The sequence below is a fragment of the Chrysemys picta genome, chromosome 5, assembly GCF_011386835.1.
Source record: "Chrysemys picta bellii isolate R12L10 chromosome 5, ASM1138683v2, whole genome shotgun sequence".
Taxonomy (NCBI): Eukaryota; Metazoa; Chordata; order Testudines; family Emydidae; genus Chrysemys; species Chrysemys picta.
The window spans coordinates 25,419,458-25,442,993 of NC_088795.1; the positions used below are offsets into that span (position 1 = coordinate 25,419,458).

At 40.3% G+C, this 23,536-nt stretch overlaps 1 protein-coding gene across 9 annotated transcripts in view; it reads left to right on the plus strand.

Annotated features, from left to right (window-relative positions):
* The window catches only part of SPARCL1 (SPARC like 1), a 208,496-nt gene that overhangs the window by 158,162 nt on the left and 26,798 nt on the right, over positions 1-23,536 (plus strand). For 2 of the 9 annotated variants that reach the window (XM_005292018.5, XM_005292019.5), the window contains exon 1: positions 21,419-21,705. The exons of the other annotated variants lie outside the window; for them this stretch is intronic. The gene's annotated coding sequence lies outside the window, so the exon portion shown is untranslated. Of the gene's footprint in view, positions 1-21,418; positions 21,706-23,536 lie in introns of those variants that run through there. 9 annotated transcript variants of the gene reach the window in all.

Here is a 23,536-nt window from a genome sequence, read left to right on the forward strand (position 1 = left end):
TCATCAAAAGTAAACCTTGCTCGTGTATTTTCATTGTCTGAATGAGGAATGAGGAGTGAAAAGCAAAGCAGAGCATAAATGATGAAAATTTGTCAATTATATCCAGGTGCAAGTAAATTAGGAGCCAAATTCACTTAGGCAAACTCCCTTTCACTTCAATGGGAGTTTTGTCTGGGTAAACTCCGAGTAAGACCCAGGATTTGCCCCAAGATTTTTAAATGTATATTCATTTTAATAAGAGTAAATTGGTATCCATAACACAGGTAAGAAAATGTATATTCTTCATATATGAGTTTTAATCTGCCAGTTTCCCTTAACAGTCTCTCTATTTTGTGAAAATCCAGTTACACAGCTTGGATCCTATGCTAATTGTGCACGTGTATGTTTTTAATGAAACCACAGACTCAGGATAATTCTGCTAGAGAAGAATTACCTTGCACCTGCTTACTGTGGGGCAAATGGTGAATCATTTGATTCTACCGGTCAGCAATTCCTCACACAAGAAGTACTGTTAAAATCAGCACAACTGGTTGTTTGAGGAAGTGCTCACCAGTGGGAGAAATGGATTCACAATCTGTATTAGATGCTCATGTTTCTGCAAAGCTGAACTAAAAAAAAAAAAAAAAAGAGCAAGAGAGAGAATACACTGTCTACAATTAATTAAAGAAAGTAATGTGGCTGAACCTCAGGTATAAAACACGTGTTTGTTGACCAGTCTAGGGACTCAGCTGGCTTGGGGTGGTATGTATACAACAATTACTGGACCACACAAAGCTTTTGTTGGAAACTGTACTGTAGAGCATAAGCACGTCACCTAAGACAAACATTCTTCCTTGCTTTTCTCTTGTTACTGTTTCATTTCTTCCAGGCTAATATTTTCACATTATAAGCCTTTTTACTAACATGATCGGAACATTTCTATTGACACTGGGGGACAATTACATCAGTCTTGCATTATTTCAATGCAAATTTGTAAATAGTCCTGTGCTGGCTCAAAACTGGGCCCAGATTTCACCATGGAGGTGCATGAAGCTAAGTTACTATTTTGATTAACCTAGTCTGAGTTTCAAGTTTGAAATAAAGCCAAGTGAGTTTTTCCTGGGTTTAAGATTTCTCGTGAAGATTTCACACCACTTTGGTTTGTAAATATCAGAAAAGTAGAGTGAGACAGACGCAAAGTCCAACTATTTAAACTGTAAAAGGACAGTAAGAAATGGAAAAGACATGGGCAAAACTAAGTGAGATCAATGCCTCTGACAGATTAGAGTTGCTAGTAAAGATAGAAATTTGGTTGTCTAGTGGAGGGGAGGGGAAGTCTACATAGGACACATAAATACTCTGTCAAACAGAAATCTATATCCTTTTTGGTTTGTATATTATTATAATTAAGTTTCCATTTTGTTTAAATTTATGGCTGTTGTGTGTAACTGGGCAGGAAGCAATACCACAACCTTGAAAGCTTGAAAAAACCCCACAAGATTATAGGATCTTAGAAAAATGTTTGGTACAAGCAGGGCTTGAATTCTCACAGAGTATTTCATGGAGCACCAGGCCTCTGCCCCGCGGGTTTGAAAATATTGTCTGGAGCTCCACTCCGGATAGCTCCTGCTGAATTTAAGCCTGAGCTGCAAATTTTCATTTAGGATGAAGTCATGTATTAGGTGTGTAGTTCAACTTTTCTTTCAGCTGAGGAAAGCTGTAATTATTTTTGAAACATATTTTTAATGGAAGGGGGGAGGAGAAAAGCTTGGGGTTGGTTTACAAAATTACCTTTCTGACATCTCTTCCCCACCAGGGTCAAAGAGGGAGTTTAGTCCAAAGGACAATGCAAAACTGATCATTATCTGTCTGGGGAAACAGTTTTCTTGTGGGATGAGTTTACATGTGAATCTATCTTTAAATATATAAACTAGAGTGTATTAAACATGAGAGAACTTTGTCCTCCAGGCCATTTGGGATTTTAGACATAACAGCTCAACCACAATGAAACCAAAAGCTTCTGAGATTTTTTAATTCTTACTTTAGTCCTTTTTCTTTAAGAATTTGCTTATATAGAATGTCTGGTGTAGTTTTTCTCCCAGCTGCATTCTGTGATCCCAGTCCTGAAAAGAGGTATGCGTATGCTTTAACTTTATGCACTGAGTAGTCCTGTTGACTTCAATGAAACTACTCATCTTGCATGGTGCAAAGGTCTTTGCAGGGTGAGGTCCTATATCCATGTAATATAGTTATTGCATCCTCTCACTATAATGTTGTGTAATCCCACCACACACCTGGGAGTCTGTTGTAAATTTAATCTGCTCAAAAAATGTGCAAAAAAATAATTCTATTCCACTCCTCTGTTATCAAACACTTGACCATTTAATAAATGTGCCCAAACTCAGAGTGCGTAGTTGGTATTCTACCTGACAGATTTTTGTTTTATGCTACATCTTGCTTTGTCACATTGTTACCTTGCACGATAACCGCGCATTGCAATGTCGTCCCGCATAAAATAATAGAGTGGAACAAATCTCGCCTGCCGTTTCAATATGAGCAGCCTACCAGTGAGTTTGAGGGATCATTCCTGGGAATAAAGTGAGCAGGATGAGACACAGGATATCAGAAAACTACTCAAAGCCCAGTTTTATATTTAATATTTGTATTTATGGTGTGATTTATAGAATTTGATACGAGTGTGTGTTTATGTATGTTTTTAAATGTCGCCTTAAGGTATTTCAGCAATAGAGAGAGACTCCCATTGATTTCACTGGGCTTTAGAACAGCGGAATGTGGCTACGTTTCCATTCAGAGCTAGGGGGGTGATTCCCAACTCGCATAGCCATACTGGCACTAGCTCTCATCGAGCTCGACTGCTAAAAATAGTCGTGCACAGCAGCGGCGAGCAGCGGCACAGGCTAGCTGTCCCCAGTACAAACCCTCCTGGACCCCCTGCGGGTGGCTATCCCGTGCTGCTGCTCACCACTCCCCGTGCCACTGCAGCTACACTGCTGCTTTGAGTGCACTAGTGCAAAGAGAGCGAGCATGAATCGGTCTGCTCATGCTGGGAATCACACCCCTCGCTCCAAGTGTAGACGTAGCCTCAGAGGCAGAATAAATGGTTGTAAGTTTCCCACTTCCCGAAGACCTGTATATTTTTCTCACTTAGCCATTAACCATATCTGCCAATTATTACCCACAATATTCTCGCCAGCTATGAAGCCCATAACCTAAACAAAGTGGGGAAGTTTGATACTGGGAGACTTTTCTGTCGTTCCTTTATTCTCGCTCAGGACTAGAGCTAGTTAAAAGTATTAATTAAGAGTAAGATGCATTATAGACCCATCCCACAAACACTTCCATTTGTTTCCACAAGGAGACCCACTGAACAATATGGGACTCCTCACCGACATAAAGTTATGTACCCGTGTAAATGTTTGCAGAATCAGTCACAAACTGCTGACTTCAATTATTTGCTAATTACTTTTCATAGGTATGATGGGACCCCCTCACCAACTATTATTTCTGCATGGCTGAACAAAACAGCAACAAATAATGAGTGAATAACAGCTAATCTTATTAATGCACTAGTTCCCTCTTCTTACATAGGGTAGCCATTTGCCAAGAAATTGTGCATTTGTAAATAGCAATCAACAAGAAGCACCAACATGAAGAGCTGTTCTGTATTCAAATGATTGTTTGTGACCACAGTCTTGCAGTTTTCCACCAGCTCTTTTAAACTGTAATTCCCTTTTGAGGGTATCAGCCTTGTACAAGAATCTCTTCTGCTTCAGCTTTTACAATAACTTGGGAACCCAAACCATTTTAGGAATCTTTCCTAAGGGTCTCCACCACATGCACCTTTCAAACATTTCTAGGCCAGTGAAAATACATTTTTTGGAGCCTTCCTCCTCCACGTAGCAAATACCTCACACCTTTTCAAGCCAGGCACGTTTATACTAAAGTCTGGGAACTACTGGAGCTGTCTTTGCTGTTCCTGCTAGTAATTATACAGTATACTTTGTGGTCGTCTTTAAGGAAATTGCGCAAACACCAGTTTCTTCGGCAAGACATCACTCAAGAGACAACAACGGGAAATTCCATATAAGGACTTCCTTCTCTAGCCTGAATTCCCCTGAAAAAGACCCCCAAAAATCAGAAAGCCAAAAAACTTTGGAGGCTCTTAATAATATTTACCACTCTAAGATTTGCCTTTGCCCTAGCTACTTCGAACATATGTCAAAGTCCAAATAGATTCCAGCACCTCTATTGGGTTCCCTTTCTGGGAGGAAGGTGCAAGGCCTAATAGTTAGAGCATAAGGACTGTGAGTTGGGACTCCTGGGATCTACATTTGGTTCTGCTCACTCACGGTGTGATCTTCATCATTCTGTCCCTCCATTTTCTCCATCTGTAAGATAGGATTAATAGCAATACCTGTCTCACAAGGGTGTTTAAGGCACAGTTAACATTTGTAAAATGCTTTGAGATCCTGAGATGAAAGGTGCTACGCAAAAGGTAAATTATTATTATTACACTTGTATCTGACACTGTCAATGGTGATATCAAGATAATACACAGGGATGGAGGGAAGAAACTGTGTTCAGGGAATTGTCAGATACACTTTGCATAACTGAATTTCTTGGAAACCTCCATATTTTGTTCCACATTTTGTTCTTTGAATGCAAATGTGAAAAACTACATGCTTTCTGGGATCCTGGAAGTACATGTGGTGCTTTTAGAACTGATTGTATAAATAGAGTCATAGGGGTCCAGGCATGGTTGCAAAATTAGGGCTGGGAGAGGAATGCACAGTGTATCTATGCTACTTGGCCATAAAGAGTTATATGAGATCATACATGGTGTTATAAAGTGTATGCTATGGGTTAGACTAGAATGTACACAGCCAGCAACTAAAGCCATGTGAAACTCAGTGGTTTGGATTCGCAGGAATTCATTTACTTCATTTTCATGGTTATGAGTCTCCTGAGTTTTACAATGAGATTGGTCAGATTAGGTTTAGCCAGGGCCGGCTCCAGGGTTTTGGCCGCCCCAAGCAGCCAAAAAAAAAAAAAAAAAAAAGCCGCAATCGTGATCTGCGGCGGCAATCCGGCGGGAGGTCCTTCACTCCGAGGCGGAGTGAGGGACCGTCCGCTGAATTGCCGCCGAATACCTGGACGTGCCGCCCCTCTCCGGAGCGGCCGCCCCAAGCACCTGCTTGACAAGCTGGTGCCTGGAGCCGGCCTTGGGTTTAGCCAAGGGTTGGAACTGGAGGTCTGAGACCAAGTCTCATCTAAAATATAAGATTAGGTTTGGGTTAACTGATGCTGGAATCTCACAAGCTGTTCTGAACGAGTTAGAGCCAAAACACGGAATCTCATCGGGGCTCCTGAGATTCCTGAATGTTGGAAATCTTGTGAAAGGAGATTTCCACCAGGTTGAATAATGGACACCTCAGGAGAGCAACCATTCTCTCCATATTTCAGTCACATCAAACTCATTACCTGAAAATAGGTCCCTTCCAGTTTTGGACTCAACCCACAATCAAATCGGTCATATCTATATATGTGTTCCAATCCTGGGATTTAAATTCAGACCCTATCAACCTGCCCAACCCCTCACCCTATACACACAAAACTGAATAATTTGGGATTTTGGCCTGTCTGTATTTTCAGATTAGTATGAAGCCAAGAACTCAAAGCAAAACTCAGTTGAATCTGTTAAGTTTCACCTCTTAACACATTCAAACCACAGAACCCTCATTGTGCCTGATTTTAATCCAAATCATTAATTAGCCCAGGTGTCCTCAAAATATTTGCAAGCATTCATGGAGTTTTCAACAAACCTCATCTCTAAATTTAGATCTGTTAGCAAAACCAAATAACAAGTAGGTGAGTTTTGTATGGCTTCTTATTAGGTTTCAATTTTTGCACGGATCTACTGCTAACATGAAGGATTCAGCGAGATCTTGACTGTAAATGCACGTTTTGATGATAGGGTCTGCTGCCTAGAAAAGCCAACCTAAATATCTAATTTCCAGGAAAAGGATGGTAGCAGTCATACCTTCCGGCAATGTGATGTCTTTATTCTTTTTTGGCTCTTACTTCCTTCTAAAGTACACAGAAGCATAAAACTTTGCTTGCACAGGGAAAAGCTGTGTTTCCATCATACGGTTCTTTTTCCCACCACCACATTCCATAGTAAAACTATAATTTGACCCAAGTTCTTTCCTCTCCCTACAGCTATTTTTGGGTTTTCAGCACTGAAAGAAAATCTGAAGTTTCTATAAGTCATTTGGCACAGGACTAGTAGGTTTTTTTAAAAACAAATATTACAACTTTGATAACTTAGTAAAAGCCTATTAAAAAGACATAAGGTTTGTTTGAAGCAGATAGGCCAAAGCAGTGGACTGAATTTCAGATAACCCAGAAGATGACAGTGTTTTGAGGCCAAGTCCAGGGTACTCAATGATCCCAGGAATTTTGTCTACCCAACAATTTCCAAATTGGTGGGCGCTTCTATGGTGGTTGTTTGTTCTTGTTAGTTTTGGATGTATCCATCCAAGATATAATTTAATTTCCAAAATTATAAGACACATGAACATTCTATGGTTAACATGTTTTAGGATGAAAATGGATTGGTGGCAGGGTGCAGGGGATGAAGGAATACAGACATCCAATTTTTTCCCTATTAAGTGGAAATGGCTCTCTTATTTTTAATTTAATAGGACTGTTTACCGATAATCTTCAAAATGTGGTGGGGTCTGTATAAAAGGAATAGGTTTCAAAACACGTTTTTCTCCATTCATCTTTAAAATATAGTTTACATCACAAGTACAATTCTCAGCATTAGCTCTCATGAGCATGGGAAGCAGAAAATCTCCAGGAAAACAGCTGAAAGGCATAACAGCAATCAGTCTGCATAGGTGAAATAAGGATGAAGGAAAAGAAGAATGGAATAATGGAAAATACTCCAGAATTTATCAAAAAGCTCCTGTAATGAAGCTAAAATAGTGAAATGATCTGAATACAGAAAAGAAAACGTTAATGCCTGCAAATTTTGTGCCACAAAAATATAAAACAAAACAATTGTTTTCTGTGCATTTCTGAATCACACTTATGAACCTTTCAAAGTCCACTTATCTGTAACCCTAACTGGCTTGTAAGGCATCAGCCAGGATAACACAGATGAAATTCAGACATCACTGGACACAGCGTTATGTTTGTCATGTCTCAGTATGCTCCAACCACTTCCTGTTTGTGTTTACTTGATTGTGTTTTTAAATAGAAATTTCATCCAAATTATTTTTGTTCTCTTAAGAAACTGAAATACTTTGGGCGTAAAATGCCTTCTAAAACTGTTCTCATTAGGCATTTCATAAGTCATATTTTTAAACCCACAGATTCATGAATGACAAGTATCATACCTCCCACACAAGTGCTCGCTCTTTGTCTTGAGAGAGAAGATCATAAATTACATGAAATATGCTTCACAGAGGCAAAAAATTTAACAAGACTTTCAGGAGGCCATTGCCATGCAGTATTCACTTATCTGTGAAAAAGAAACAACTAGCCAAAGCTCCAAGTACATGTGGCAGAGAAAAGAATGAGATGAAGAAAGAACATTAATATGTGTCCTGTAGACACATTTAGGCGACCTAGGCAGTTGCCTAGGGTGCCAGGATTTGGGGGGGGGCGGCAATTCGGCGGCAGGGGGTCCTTCCTCGCTCCGGGTCTTCGGCGGCAATTCTGCGGCGGGTCCTTCACTCACTCCGGGACCCGCCGCCGAAGTGCCCCGAAGACCGGGAACGCAGAAGGACCCCCCCGCCGCAGAATTGCCGACGACGACCGGGAGCGGGGAAGGACCCCCGCCTACAGCGCCAAAAACCCTAGCGCCGCTCCTGCCTGTAGAAGATATCTGCAGCCTTCTAGGCCCTGCAAACCGCAAGGGGCCGACTTATCCAAGGAACGGCTGACTTCTGCAGAAAAGCAAAAAATGTTCCAATTGCTTCAGCTCCGTTCCAGGTAGTTGTGGAGCTACTTGTGGGAGACAAGAACTCATATAGATGCTTCTTCTCAGTCAGCATTGAAGTGATACAGAAGCAGAGAGTTAGGGAGCACTGTACTGCTTGAACCACGTTAGGATGAGATACATAACACAGGCCTTGACCACTTGTGATCACTGTGCTGTATGCAGTGATGTAATTGTAATGACCGGTTCCTGTGTATGGCACCTTCCAGATTCTAAGGAGTCTGCCTACTTGTGGCTATGAGGCACCCTGATCTAGAGTGTAGTTTAAGTTCAAGATGCAGCATGTGATAGAAAAGACGCATTTGCACAGTGCTCTCTCTCATGGAGATGTCAGTTCTCTCTTTTTCTTTTGTCTCTCAATCTACAATAAAAATCAATGAGACTGAAAGTACTGGGTTGCTGCTCTCTGGGCATGAAAAAAAAATCATTAAAGATTCAGTCAGCCTTTTCCTATGAATAGGGATATTATAACAAGGGGACAGGATAAAACTTTCAAAAGCTTGTAAATGGGACTTAAGCTCCTAAGTCTCAATGATTTTACCCCTGATAAATTCAAACACCGTTCATTACGTTCTACACCCTGTGTACCCTCTGCAGTTTCAGCTGGATGTGGTGTGATGAAAGCAGAATGCCAGGGCATATTGTGAAGGCCAAAAGTATAACTGGGTTCCAAAAAGAATTAGACACATTCACAGAGGATAGGTCCATCAGTGGCTATTAGCCAAGATGGTCAGGGATGCAACCCCATGCTCTGGGTGTCCCTAAACTTGTGACTGCGAGAAACTGGGCCTGGATCACAGGGGATGGATCACTTGATAATTGCCCTGTTCTATCCATTCCTTCTGGGGCACCTGGCACTGGCCACTGTCAGAAGACAGGATACTGGGCTAGATGGACCACTGGTCTAACCCAGTATGGTTGTTCTTAATTTGGGCTTTAGTTCATACATCAGTTTGTTACACTTATGAAGCATTTTGGGATCATTCAGGCCAAAAGGCCCTGGATAAAATGTTTGCCATTTTTGTATTAAAATGTAAAGAGTTAGTAGAGGATTTTGCTTTTCCATAGCAGCTCCCAACGAAATCCTTTTGTTTGGAATCCTGAGCAATGCGCTTTCATGAGCTGGCACAGCTGGGAAGACTGGCACAGGTGTCCATGGAGATGGAGTCATCTTATGTCTCATGAGTCATCTTGTATCCTGTGCCTATTAAAGCTGAAGTTGTTTTGTCTCATGGCAGACATGAGAGGTATTTAAAGCTTTATTCAGAGAGGTCTTGGTTAGTTTGTGTTTGTACGAGATTAAAAAAACCCAGCATCCTGTATGTTTGCAGCAAAAGAAGAAAAACAATTGATCCAACTGTTGAAAGATACTATAGTTAGAGTGTACAAAGCCTCCTTTTTATGCCATCATTGTGTATAATTCTATAGTAATTAGTAATTACCGAATATTCCAAAGCTTTCAGTGGAATTTCTCCGAAATCATCATACTGAGCTCTGTAAAACCATGTACACGTTTTAGTACTGAGCTTTTAACGTGTTATGGATCAACACTGGTTTCCTGTTTCTCTAGTTTCCAGGATCCATAACAATGCAATTATAAAGACTGTTATCCATTCTATTCATCAAGTAGAGGTTTACTGGGGAAGATATTTTCCAGTTACAATCACCTGTTTGTAATATAATTTATAAAAATACTATGCCCTATAACATGACATCCTTGAATGTCAAATCACTTTATGAACATTGAATTCAGCCTCACAATACCCTCTATATGGGACGTAAAGATTATTATCCCCAATTTACTGATGGAGAAACAAAGGTACAGAGAGAAATTAAGTGACTTGACAAAAGTTACTTGAAGGATGTCTGTTGCAGAGCTCGGAAATAAACCTATTTTAATTCCCAGTCCTATGCTTCAATCTCCATGCCATCCACCCCCCCATAATATGCCTTTTGCATATTGGATTGCATATGATCAATCAACAATCAATAGAGCAGAACCCCTGCTGTGTCTGGGGCTGGCCTGTTGAAACAGAAACAGAAGCTGAGTAGGGGAGGGGGGGTAAGAAATCACCAAGGCTGCTGTGAGTGTGGGACACTTTCTCTCAGGGGACTAGCCTGACTTGGCCCACAGAATTTATTAGACTTTAAGGGTTTGTCTACGTGAGGAAGTTAGTAAGCAGCAAGCTAGGGTGTGAATTTACCACACATGAGCTACTCCACACCAACTCCCAGCATGGACACACTTCCTGTGCACTTCAGCTTAGTAAACTTTCACGCATACTAAGCTAAACCACCTGAGGGCATTCTTAGTGTGCAGTAGTGTGTCCACACAGGGAGTTAGTGTGGAGTAGCTAGTGAGCTGAAAATTCACACCCTAGCTTGCTGCTCACTAACTTCCTCGTGTAGACACACCCTTAGTTAGGGTGCTCTAAACCAGCATCAACTGCTCCTTCGCTGAGACTTTATTAAAGGGGATGTACTTATGTTAGTTTGTTTTTTACTTCCCTTTACTTGGATTATTTACTTTGCACTTTCTGAAAATGCTGCATTTGGAAGGGGCAGGTCAGAGGATGGTTTAATTCCAGATGCTAGCTACTATCTGCTTGGAATCAATCAGAATGACTTGAAGACTTCCTGCTTCAGCAAAACTCCTCCATAAACCCCTAAAAGTCAGCATGCAGACCTTAATTTTTCCTACCATGTTTGGCCCACCACTGTTACATAGAGAATAAGTCAGAGCTGATAAACAGTACAAAACCTGTAATAAAACCTACCCTGGATCCAGCTGTTTAACTCCCACTGACATCAATGGGAAATGCACAAGCAAATCTGGGGCAGCGAATGACTCTTACACTATGGTAGGGGTTTTCAAAAGCCCTCGGGATTAGCTTAACTCTTTTCCTATTGAAATATAAGGTAAAACTCCCTCAGACTGCAGTGGGACTTGGGAGCAGAGCTGGGCCAGCTGCCATTTGTACCTTTCAAAGTCTTCCCCTATATCATCAGTGGGAGTGGTCTGATTTACGACAATAGATGGCCCTAAATAAATGCATGTAGTTCATCATTTATGTGGAACTATTGTTCTGTTCCTCAGAGGAGAGACTCATGTTTGCAGAAGATGATGAAGATGGACCACAAGGATTATCTTACATACATGTTGGTAACAGAATAAATTCAGCCCTAGTATTTGACTCTGTGATCATTACTCTATGAAAAAGCCCATAGATTTAATGGGACTACATAAGAAATAACTAGTTGGTAAAATGTCATGTACTACTCAGGATGATTAAAGGTGACAGAATCTGGCCCTTATTTTAGTCACTAGACACTAAAGATGTTTATTCTAGGTTATTAGTATGTATTATTTGTGTCACAGTAGTATTTAGAGGCCCCAACTGAGACTCGGAGCCCTTTATTCTATATAGTCTATGCTCTGAAGAACTTGCAGTCTAAATACATAAGACAAGCAAAGGGCTTATCTACACACAGTTTTTGCACTGATTTAACTAATACTGATCTTGTTAAATCAGTACAATTCCCTTGTTTTGGGTGCACTCACGTCGATTTTAAGTTGTTTATATCAGTTCAGCTTAAATTGATGTGTGCGTCCAGGGTGGGGAGTTCCACCAATTTAGCTGACCTGGTTTTAGAATCAGTTTAGCTAAGTCGGTGCTGAAACTGTGTGGAGATCAGCTCAAGGCCAAGAAGGGAAACAGAGTCACAGAGAAATGAAGTGACTTGCCTGAGGTCACAGAGCAGGTCAGAGACAGATCCAGAAATCAAACTCAGATCTCTCGACTCCCAGTCCAGAGCCCTACATACTAGACTGTTCTGCCCCCACCCCCAATGAATGAAAAATGAATAGATTAAGCTAAAGTGAAATATTTTTCTCTCTTTATGCCTGATTTTGCAATTAGACAAGCAGTAAGACTGACTGCTTGTGCTCATTAAAGATCCCAAAACACTTTTCACAAAAGTTGAGATATTAACCACAGTGTCTCGGCCAAATACCCATTTGAATATTGACACTCTCTTTACAGAAATCGCCACTGCAGTTTCAATTAGATCTAGTATTTTGCTTTACTTCCTGTCCTATACTTTGTAAGTATCACTATTCATTGCTAACAGTGGTTGCATTTCACCCTGCATGAAGCTGAATTTCAATGCTGGATGAAATGACTCTCATATGTAAATTGCGAAGTCCCCTTATGGCCTGTCAGGATGAAAAACACTGTACATAGTAAGCCTTACATTCATAAATATTGACATGGACCATCCGTATACAGTATATTTTAGACCCAATGCATTTAAACATCTACCAGCACACATATGGGGACTGCTGCTGGATAACTTTCTGCTGTGTGTCTTTTTTTCATTTGCCGGTCAGAAAATTGCTGACTTCCTCTCAGATGGGTGTGTTCAATAATTCTAAAACCAGTGGGCCAAATTGAGAGATGGTGTAAATAATGCAACTCCACTAGTGTTAATGACATTGCTCTCATTGCTTATCTGAATTTGCCCCACTATTTGCTCCTATTCATTAAAACAGATCAGTAGATTACTATATCCGTATTTTCAAGTTTGCTAGGGGTGGATACTGGGGAATTTTTATGAAATGAACCCAAACTAAAACGTGCACATTCCAGTACTTTGGAAAAATTTCAGATCCGGATCTGAATTTGTAGCTGGCTCCCATATCTATAATAATGTGACAAAGCGCTTTATCTTGGCACCTCTGAACCCTGGAAAGATTCAGATACAGATAAGAACTTTGCAGCACTGATCTATCTCGATTCCCTCTTTTTTTGCTTTCTAAAGATCTGGTCAACAAAACAATAACTACAGTCCATTAGTTAAGTCTGTCTGGCTGAAGTGCAAAAATAGCCATTCCTGAGTCTGAACTTTAAAATAGTTTCCCCCTAACAAGAGCAAACTGTTTCCAAGCTGTAAACGATGTTTATTTCTCTCTTTCGTTTTTTAATGTTTAATTTTGGCTTGAGTAGGCGGCGTGGTCAAAAGCAACCCAGCCAAGTGAAGGAGCTCAGCTCGTATAGCTGTACTTGGAAAGGTTACAAGTGCATATAGAAGGTGTAGTTACATCCTGTATATCCATTAACTGTGTGATACCTCATTCTAATCAGTAGAAATATACAAGCAGATTAATAAGACTTCTACCACTTTGTCAGTCCTTTCCTTCTAGCGGCCTGGCAGTGCATTGATGCACGTCTTATCTAGTTCTATTAGAAATGAGCCAAAGTCTGAACTCCAAAACTTTTATTTCTAGTCATGTCTGAAAACTGGACATGAAAAAAACAACATTTATTCAAGCATTTAATAAAGCATGATTAGTAAACATTTAAAGAAGGGTAACATAGTTAATGCCAGTCAACATGTGATTATGGAAATAAATCTTGTCAAACTAACAATGGCTTTTTTGATGTGATTACAGATTTGGTTGATAAAGATAACGGTGTTGATGTATAGACTTCCATAAAGCATTTTAACTGATGCTGCATGACATTTTGATTAAGAAATTAAAACGATACAAAGTCAACATGGCCCACATTAAGTAGATGAAAAACTGGCTTACTGATAGGTCTGAAAATGTGGTTATAAACAGGTTTCTAGTACCAGAGGGGTAGCCGTGTTAGTCTGCATCTGTAAAAAGCAACAGAGAGTCCTGTGGCACCTTTAAGCCTAACAGATGTATTGGAGCATAAGCTTAGTCAGACGCATGCGTATTCACCCATGAAAGCTTATGCTCCAATACATCTGTTAGGCTTAAAGGTGCCACAGGACTCTCTGTTGCGTTATAAACAGGGAATCATCACCGAGTGGGTGTGTTTCGAGTGAGGTCTTGGCCCTATGCTATTTAACACTTTTATCAACGACCTGAGTTATAGGGCGGCTTGCCCCATCGACTACAGAGTATTGGAGCTAAGCCAACCCTGGTTACAAAATAAGCCCCACCGGAGAGAAATCAGGTGATTCCAGTACAGAAGGAGCCAGAAGTTGCAGTGAAGGGGGGAAGATTAGGAAACTGCAGTTATACCCGTAGACAGTAGTAAGAAGGCTCCTGGAGGGCCCTAAGTCAACAGAGGAAAGGCAGCTGCTGAGAAAGCCTGAGGAAGGCAAACTCCAAGCAGGAAATGCTGAGAAACAGAAAGATCATCCGTCAGGGAGGAAGGACTGTGCCCAGCTCAAACTGGGATGAGGACTGTGAGCATCTGTTTTTTATATGAAAGACTTATTTTGGACTATGAGGAGAGAGACTGAACTAGGCTTGGGATCTAGAGGGCAGTATGTACCAGAGGACTCAATAAATTGGACCCCCAGAAGGGGATTGGTTGAACTACCTTTGAACTAAATGAGTGCCTGAAAAGTGACTGCTGGCCATGAGGAGGTGCTCAGTAAATGGCCACCCTGCTACAACCTGGAAGAAAACAAACTCATTGCTAATAAAGATGGCGGATGACCCAAAGATTGGGGGAGTGATCAGTACTGAAGAGAACATGTCAGTGGATCTGTATTGCTTGGTAATCTGGGCACAAGCAAATAATATGCATTCTAATATGGTCCTAAATGTAGACATCTAGGAACAAAGAATGCAGGCCATACGTACATGGGTGACTATTATGGGAAGCAGTGACTCTGAAAAAGATTGGGGATCATGGCGGATACTCATCTGAACATGAGCTCCCAGTGTGATGCTGTAGCCAGAAAGGTGGATGTAAAAACATGAGACTATCAAATAGGAGTGGAGAGGCTATATTACCTCGATTTGACACTGGAGCAACCACTACTGGGAAACGTGTCAATTGCTAGAGTTAGAGGGGATCCAGATAAGAGCCATCAGAATGACTAAAGGATTGGAAAACATCTTATAGTAAAGGGCTCCAGGAGCTCAGTTATTTAGTTTAACAAAGAAAAGGTTAAGGAGTGACAAATATCTACATGGGACACAGAAAACTGAGAGGGCTCTTCAATCTAGCAGACAAAGGTACAACAAGATTGGTTGGACGCTGAAACTAGACAAATTTAGACTAGAAATTTTTATTAGGACAGTTAACTATTGGAACCACCTACTAAGGGCTGCAGTGGATTCTGCATCATTGGAAGTTTTTAAATCAACATTGGGTGTTTTTCTTGAATGATGCTCTAGTACAAACAGGAATTAATCCAGGGGGGTGCTATGGCCTGGGGGATGCAGGAGGTCAGACTACATGATTGCAATGGTCCCGTCTGGCCCTATAATCTATGTATTCATGAAAATGAATTTTAGAACCATGAAAAAGTTTAGCTCCAAGTCACAGTAGAGATGGGCCTGAACTAAACCCTCACATCTGAACACCTGCATCATACTAAAATTTGCATGTGATTAGTCTATATTTTGCTGTAATTTATCTCAGATGCCAGGTTCTAAACATCTGAATGAATAATTTGTAGCAAACAGTTTATATGATGAGTTCTTTTTCTCGGTTTGTGAATTTTTTTTTGTAAGGAAATATCACTTTTTTCATTATTTGAAATTATTCACAGATTAACTTCTGCAAGTAACTCGACTGGTCAATTATTCACACTGAGTTCATTGTTAGTATCTGAAATTCAGATTCAAGTGCTCTTTAATTTTAATTGGACACAGATCATATTTTCATAGATTCTAGGACTGGAAGGTACCTCATCGAGTCCAGTCCCCTGCCCTCATGGCAGGACCAAATACTGTCTAGACCATCCCTGATAGACATTTATCTAACCTACTCTTAAATATCTCCAGAGAGGGAGATTCCATAATATTGTACATTTCTGTTCCCTAATTTGGTAAGCATAATTCTTAGAAACGGGATCCTTGTGCAAATACTCACATTTATAAATTCAAATTCATTTCTATTAATTTTCCCCAACATTTACTTAAAAGTCCACTGCTTCTATGAAAGGTCACAGGATCTAACCACACGTTTTCCAGCTATAATATTTACTTCCTAATCTGCCTGACCAAAACTTAGTGTTTCGTGTGTTTTCTCTCTTTTTGATTTGTGTTCTGTTGAAATTCATTTTGAGCAAGCTGTGTGAGTCACCAGCTAGAGGTGAGGAGGTGTCCAGGAGCAGTAGCTGGTGGTGTAGCTTAGTCTTATGTTGCCAATAAAGGCTAACCAGTTCATTTACGTGTGTGTGTGTGTGTGTGTATACACGATTACCAGAGTGATCTGGGGGCGGGCTATATTAACTTCCTATACTATTTATGGGGGTTTCTCCTCCCACAGACTGTGCAGCTGCTATTTATTAAATACAGTTCCCTCTAAATGGGTAAGTTTGTCTACAAGAATTAAGGCGCACTTGCTGAATGAAGTACCATGGCAATCAAATACATTCTAGCTAGTTTCAGACAAAGCACTTTTCCCAACAAGTTTTCCCTCTAACACAACCCTAATTGTTTAAATACTTCTTTATTCCTTCAACATAATTAGTGCCGAGTGGTGGGAGTCAGCCATTGTGTATAATAAACCCAAATCACTGTCAGCTAAGAGTCCAGGGGAAGGTTTCTAAATGCATAAATAGGAGTTAGGGACCTAAATCTCATTGACTTTCAATGGGAGTTGGACTCTTAACAATGCTTTGACTATGAAAGTCTCCCCCCTCAGCATTTTCTCCACCACACAGTGTGTCTGTGAGTAGTATTTGTATTTGTAGTATTTTTAAAAGCTCCTAAATCACTTTGGTGCTTTTGAAAATCCAACGCATCTCTATTAGATTATCCATACATGTGCACAGTATTATGGAGGTGCCCATTCCAATCAATGGTAAAGACTGGAGTGAGTGTTTTCAATTAAAGCCACATTAAAACATCTCTCTCGTACTTCAATGGTTAATGCCTGTTTACCACACTAACTCTTCAGAGGACAATGGAGTTTCTCATTTGTTTATTTTTGGTAAAATCTTTACTCATGTTTGCAAGGGAAGCTTTTGGAGAACTTCCTCTTGAAAGTCTCTCTCATTAATTCAGGTCCAAGTGGCTAAAGAACCACAAACTTCAAACTGCACACAAGACATTCTCATAACTCCTCAGGGATAAGGTACATAAAGTATACAACCACACTTATCCCTTTCATTCCTCGTAATGTAACTGAACTTTCCAAAGAGAAACTGACACGACTGGCCAGATGCACCAACTACTTCTGTTCTCCAGTGCTACCTCCCTGCCCACAATACATAGCCCATCACCTTATACTACATCCTTCTCTGACCCTCCCTCATCCTGGCCTACTCAAGCTAGACAGTTGTTTCTAAATAGGGAAGAGAGGGCAGGATTCTCCATTTCTGTCAGTGGGAGCTGCTGAATGCTGAGCTTTTTTTGAAAATCTTGCCCCAACTGTGGGTGCTGAGCAGTTGAAAATTTGGCCTCACCCTCACCCTCCACTCCTCAAGCTCTCAGTAAGTGGGAGAGGTAATGAAGCCCACATGGCTTACATTTACCTATACCTGTATATATACACTTCTACAGAAGCCTGATGGGCAAAGTCTGAAATAACGTCCACATACTCTTCCAGAATAACAATGACAGAAGTACCATGAGGGAATGAACGCGCATGAACACTGACATTGCCATTAATGAACTAAGATTCACAAAGCCCCTGTGCTGTGAGGCAGATAAGTACTATTATCCTGATAGGGAAATAAGACACAGGAAGGTTATGGCAACACCTGTGAAATTTCCTATATAGGATTAATAGAAAATTATTAACTTTCCATAAGGTTTTGGAGCATCATATAGAAATATATTTTTATTCTGTAGTATGAATTCAGAAATTATTTACTTTTTTTTTTCAATTCAGTCTGGATTAAGCTGTTCTAAAAAAAATTGTAAACTCTAATTGTGTCAGACTATTTGAGTCATAATCAAATGTGAGTAGGAATAGGGTTACAACAAACATTGCATGTTTCATTCATAAAACTGGAAGTAAATTTCTGGGGTGTGGCTGTCTGAGTGAACTGGCTCACTACCACTCACTTGTGTGTGCATGATCTGAATGAACATAGCAGTACTATCAGTGCAAATGTACAGCTAACTCAGCTGGGAAATGAAATTGTTTTCTTCAGTCTAAATTCTTCATCCCCCTCACAAACAAACATCCCCTCACAATGAAATGAAAACCATCAATTTAATCAACATTTCTGTTCCTTTTCTCATTTTTCCTCTATTTTCAGTGTCTATATACTATTGTGAGATGTGTTTTAGCAATGCTTATGGACAGATTGGATTTTTCATTTCTCTGTTCCCTTCTCTTTCTTTCCTACCATCTCCTATTTTGATTTGCTCCTACAGATTTCTCTGTCTAGTTTCTTTGCTTCCTTCCATCTGCCCCCATCTCTCTTCTCCCACTGCAGCCTAAGTATCAGGAGTCAGGTAAGCCTCCTGGAGTATGGTATTTATCAGCCAGCGCTGATCTCCTCCACGCATTTTCCAAGACATGGACAACTCTAAAGTCCAGTACCTTCAGACTTATTTCTGTCTTGGTGGACAGTTGCTGAGACAGTATATTCATGCATCTTCCTGCGTTGAACAAAGACCTGCTACCACACTTAACATAATGTCATACTGTCCTGGATCACTGTCATGCCCTGGGATTAGGGGATTGTTTAATTGTTAACATATTAAAGGAAAATAGTTTTGACTGGCATAGGATTAAGGATTTTGGGTGAATTTCACCCCTGTTCACAGGGTTGGCACAAGGCACTTGCACATTATAAATCCCATTTCAGCCCCATTTTGAAGACTCATGCAAGGCCCAAGCACCACATAAATCCTCGAAATAGAGCTGAAACAGGACTTATTTGGTGCACGGGCTCTGTGCACAGGGATGAATTTCACCCTTTGTGATTAATGTAGAACCTCAAAGTAATTCCAAGGTAAATTCTGACACAGTTAAATGGGACACTAGTGCAGACAAAGGCACTTTCCTTGTCCTGAGTTCATTAAAGATAGTTCACTCTAAACTGATTAAAATGCTATTATTTTGTCAGAAACATGTGTATGTCAGCTCTAGCCTCACTGGTCTCCACTAACACCCTTTTCCCCAAAGAACCTAATTCATGATTTACCTCTTTGTATTCAAATCCCTGTATAACATCACCCCTCGCTTTCAACATGTGATCTCTGTTCCTCTGACAGGCACAAATGCCAGTGCACTAATCAGATGGGAGGAGCTGTTGTTACTCCTTTCATCCTCCACTCTTCCTCTACATATATGTCAAATTAATCATGTTCATACTGACATATACCTTATATATATGCCAACATGGTTCATTTAACATAATGTTTTGTTTTAAACCTTTTTCTTTCCACATCTGTAAAGACGGAGAACCTTCTTCTCCTTCACAACAGCCCCTGAGAATGCATCAGTCTATCTTACCATTCCTAGCACAAATCTGCTGAATTGGACCATTCGCTGTTTCTTTTAAAATAGCTACATGGTACGCCCTGGAGACTGACAGCCCATAGCCAAAGAACTTTTGTCCTTTTTTCAAAGGACCATTTTTGGCCAACTGTGTCAGGGTTACCTCACCATGGAAACAAACTTCCCTCCCGGCAACAAGAGATACACAGAAAGCATGACTTCCATTCCATACAAGTGCATTTCAGAAGTATGGAGCAGTAAACTAAGCGGTGCTCAAACTGCTGCTGCTGCATGACTCACAGGCAAGTTGTGGATATGCCAAAGACTTTGGCCAGAGTTTTTGTCACACTCTGACTTGTCCTAAATGACAATAGAGAGGATCCTAGGATGGATATCAGTAAGTGCAGGAGGAGTTAGGGAGTTATTGCTGAATGAGTAACACAATGATCCTGGTAAATGGGGGAGAATCTCTTTAACGAGTTACTCTTCAAAATGACTGTAGGCACTGAATCTTCACTGGGATAAAGAAAAAGATCCTGCCTCACCCTGCGAAGGCTGTCCTAGCGGTCAGGCCAGGAGGAAAGGGCTTTGTGTATTAAGAGGCAAGCAGAAAAAGTGCAGAGATGGGGGAAGTTGCATTTGAAGCTTGTGAGTAGAAGGAGTTGCACATCATGTTGATCAGAGAGAACTCTGAACTTGCTACGCTGAAGCCAAGGGGTGGTCTTTTCTTAGCTTGCTTTTGCTATCTTGCTGAAAAGGGAATATTTTTCAACAGAGCGGTCAAATACTTAAGTAAATATTCATTAGAATTTTTTAATTTTCATTAGAACTTGTTTTGACCATGTTCACACCCCTTTTATGTTTGCTTTCCCCAAATATTCTAGCAATGAGTTTACTAGCAGAACATTCACAGCAAGAGTGGATTTTAAGAGAATATCGGAAACAAGACATAACCACGGATATTTGCACTGAAAACCTGATCCTCAGAGTTATGCACATCCAATCAGGGAACACAAATGCATCCTATGTTCTTGAATTTCAATTGATTCAGTCACCAATTCTATGGACTATATTGGAAATGAAGAACTAGGGCTTGATCCAAAACCCACTGAAGTCAATGGAAAGACTTCTATTACATTCGATGGGCTTTGGATCAGGACCCTAAAGATGAAAGGCTGCATGCACCATTACCAATACTTTGGCCAATCCAATCAACCTAAATAAATCTGTTTAGAGACACACTCATGCAATGATGCATCTAAAATTGCTATATCTTATTTTCCTACATTCTGATAACAAATATCTCTACAATTTTAAACTTTCAAATGTTTATAAAATAAAGAAATGAAAGTCCTTTTTATGAAAATTTGAACCTTACTGGATTTCAGTGCAACTCCATTGGCTGCAGCAGTATTACTGAATAGTGCCACTGCTACAACTGAGAGTCAAATCTGGCCTTTTGTTAGTCAAGTGTCAATCCAGGGTTACAGTCAAGATCCAAACACCTCAACAAAGTCAGACTGAAAATAAGACTTTTTTTTACTAGTGAGGGTAATTAAGCATTGGAACAGTTTGCCAAGGGGTGTGGTGGATTGTCCATCTCTGGCAATTTTAAAATCAAGATTGGATGTTTTACTAAAAGACATTCTCTAGTTAAACAGAAAATGTTTCAGGGAAGTCCTATGGCCTGTGTTATGCAGGTGGTCAGTCTAGATGATCACAGTGGTCCTTTCTGGCCTTAGAATCTATGAACCTGAAAATTAGAGTTAATTGGCCAGATTCTTAGCTAGTGGAGATTGACATAGCTGTGTTAACTTCAGTGGAACTACACCAATTTAACTAGAGATCTGGCCCAATATTGGAAAACTTGACATGATCATACCCATAGGAGTACATATGAGGGGAGTCTTGTCTTGTTCTATTGAAACTAATTGCACATGAGGATGTCTCCCCCCCCCCCCCCCCCCCCCCCCCCGAGTACTGCAAACATTTATAACAAAAACTATTATGGTTCATTGCTGGGGGGAGGAAAAATTCATGTAACGCGCTGAATTCTCATCTCACACTTCAGACACTGACTGGTTGACAGAGCAGCAGAATTTCAACTCCAATAGGCTTGAATTAGTTTCCAGGCAAAGAGGCAGAGATAAAAGGGGAAGGGATTTATAGAGTTTCTCTGGTTTTTTGTCAAAGTTTTTTCTCCTGGCTGGTCCAGAGAGAAAGGGCTCAGCTGCAATTTCAACCTCGGGTATTTTCTAACTTGTTACTGAATAAATTCTGGACTTGGCTACATAAGTCAAGGTAAATTTTACTACATTTACTACTTATATCTTCTCTGATTGTGTGTATTGGTCTGTAGCCTTTGGGTATACTCAGGGCAGATGCTAGTGGGATAGCTGCTTTGTCAAAAACAATGTTAAATAAATTTCTTTTCAGAGTTTGCACAGGGGGAACACAGTGGTAACGCAACTTTTTTTTCATTTTTATCTTTGTTCCACTTCTGTCAGCACAATGTCTAAAATGCCCTGTCTAGTAAGAAGATTACAGTATTTTGGAAGAAGGTTAAATATACCAGGCCTGATTCTGATCCAATTTACTTTGGATTTACACTGGTATGATTTCACTGGAATTGCTCCTGATTTACATTGCTGCATGTGAGATCAGAATCAAGCTCAATAATTAGTTATGTTCTGAACTGAGAACTTTTGGGGAGGCTTGAAATATATGATGTGATTCATGGAACAGAAATAAAAAGGGATTAACAAATTACAGCTGAATCATTACAGGAACCAACTGTTACAGAGAATGATCCATGTAGATCTTGTCTGTAAAGTTTCCATGCATTAACAGCTTGTTCTGTTCTGTTATACAATCCTATCACAGAGACAATGCAGCCATGGCAATGACTTAGAAACTAGTGAACACTCTTTGCTCCTCCAGATTTATATGAGACTCTCCAGTTGATTTTTTCATCTTTTTTATATAGATCCAAACTCTCTCTCTCTCTCTCCTTTCCATTCTCTCCACTTTCCTACCTATTTGTAGACACACATACCCTATTCCCACTGCATTCACAGAACACTGAGAAAGTTAGGAAGGAAAGAGAGAGAGAGAGAGAGAGATTTAATGTTTATTGCTCTCTGTACAACTATCAACCCTGGTTTGATGTGCTGGCATCTAGAATGCTCCACATTTTATTTCTTATCATAGAATATCAGGGTTGGAAGGGACCTCAGGAGATCATCTAGTCCAACCCCATCCCCAGACAGATTTTTTTACCCCAGTTCCCTAAATTGCCCCCTCAAGGATTGAACTTGCAACCCTGGGTTTAGCAGGCCAATGCTCAAACCACTGAGCTATCCCTCCCCCCCCCTTCTTCTAAGGACAAAGACCAACCTGCACTGAGATATCACCAGTGATAATTTCTTAGGACAGGTTTTCTGCAGCCAGTTAGCAAGGAGTGTTGCAGAAAACATTGCATCCTTGCTACTCCTCACAAAAAGGCTAAATACATCAGTGCTGCATCGTGGCTGAGTTCCACTGGCCCAAAGCCCACAAACTCTGAATAGTCATATTGATTCAATGCAACTCAGCAGAATTAAATTAATTCTCTTCCCCCTCCTATGGGTCTCTATTTAGAGATATTTTCTTTAGTTGTGCTTAGATAATTAGGGCTTGATTCCACTCCCATGGAAGTCAATAGCAAAACACCTAGTCATGCAGAGTTGAGCCGTATTATATATTAAGATAAACCACAAAAAATGGAAGCATCTTTCTATGTGTATCAAAAGTTTCCAATTCATCAGTGGTTAACCCAGCAGGAGGATCCGTTCCACTGCTGATATAGTTACTTTGTTTAATTTACAGATTTCTTGATATCTCTTGCATCTGATCCTTTGAACATTTCATATCTTGGGAAATGCTTGGAATCTTTATGGACTGTTCAAATGATAAATGAAAATATTCCAGAATCTGATACTGGTATTTATAACTGTGTTCCACTGAATAAAGAGTGCTGGATCTTAATAATTTGAGGTGATCCTCCAGTTTACTATTAGAGCCCTGAGATTCCCACTTATGATCCCTTAACCTTGAGGCCCCATGTCATTTCTACTATGCATCAAGCAAATCT